Consider the following 1089-nt stretch of genomic DNA (forward strand, 5'->3'; position numbering starts at 1 on the left):
GTCACTGAATCAGTGTTGGAGCAGAGAAACAACCAAAACATGAAGGAGGGTGTTCCTCAAGGACCACGGTTGGGAACCCCTGCTTTGAATGAAGGACGAAACGTCTCAGCAAGAAAAGAAACCATCCAGATGAGCTGAATGAACATTGTTGGATTTATACCTGAATTATTGAACATGGACTTTGGTGTTTTGAACCAGTTTGGCATGACTGTCTCAGAGGAGTCGACGGGGAGAGGGCGGGCCCCGGAGGCCATTTTAGCACCAGCAAAATGGTGTTTTCTGCTCTGGGTGTGAGCTGTTTGTGGGACTCAGTTTGTTTGTGGCTCCTCAGACTGATGAAGTCCTTTGGATGAAGGACGAAACGTCTCAGATAAAAAAAAGAGACCGTCCAGATTCAAAGGTTCAACTTTATAAAATGCAGTTCTAGAGTTTGTTCACCAGAGTGTGGGAACTATGGAGAGGTCCAACATCAGACAAGGTCCTGCCAGATGTTGATGTGGACGAACACCTGCTGAGGGACACTGATGAGGACAAACACCTGCTGAGGGACAATGATGAGGACAAACACCTGCTGAGGGACAATGATGAGGACAAACACCTGCTGAGGGACATTGATGAGGACAAACACCTGCTGAGGGACAATGATGAGGACAAACACCTGCTGAGGGACACTGATGAGGACAAACACCTGCTGAGGGATAATGATGAGGACAAACACCTGCTGAGGGACAATGATGAGGACAAACACCTGCTGAGGGACATTGATGAGGACAAACACCTGCTAAGGGACAATGATGAGGACAAACACCTGCTGAGGGACGTTGATCCACATGTGATGATGCGAACAACAACAAAGAATCTCTGGCTCTGACTCAACGTTGTTTTTAAAGTTTTAGAACCGAACCGGTCAAGAACAAAACCCGTTCAGAAAAATGTTCCTGAAAGTTCTGACGGCAGGTTCTGGAATTTTTCCACTCAGGAGGTTTGATGGAACTCTGATCCAAACCCGGGTTCTGTCTTATGCAGTCAGGGAAACTAAGGTCCCATTACAGGACAGCTCAGGGTTCTTAGGACCGGTCTATCAGAAAC

This window comes from Nematolebias whitei, chromosome 1, assembly GCF_014905685.2.
Source record: "Nematolebias whitei isolate Nwh7 chromosome 1, NemWhi1, whole genome shotgun sequence".
NCBI classification, from domain to species: Eukaryota; Metazoa; Chordata; class Actinopteri; order Cyprinodontiformes; family Rivulidae; genus Nematolebias; species Nematolebias whitei.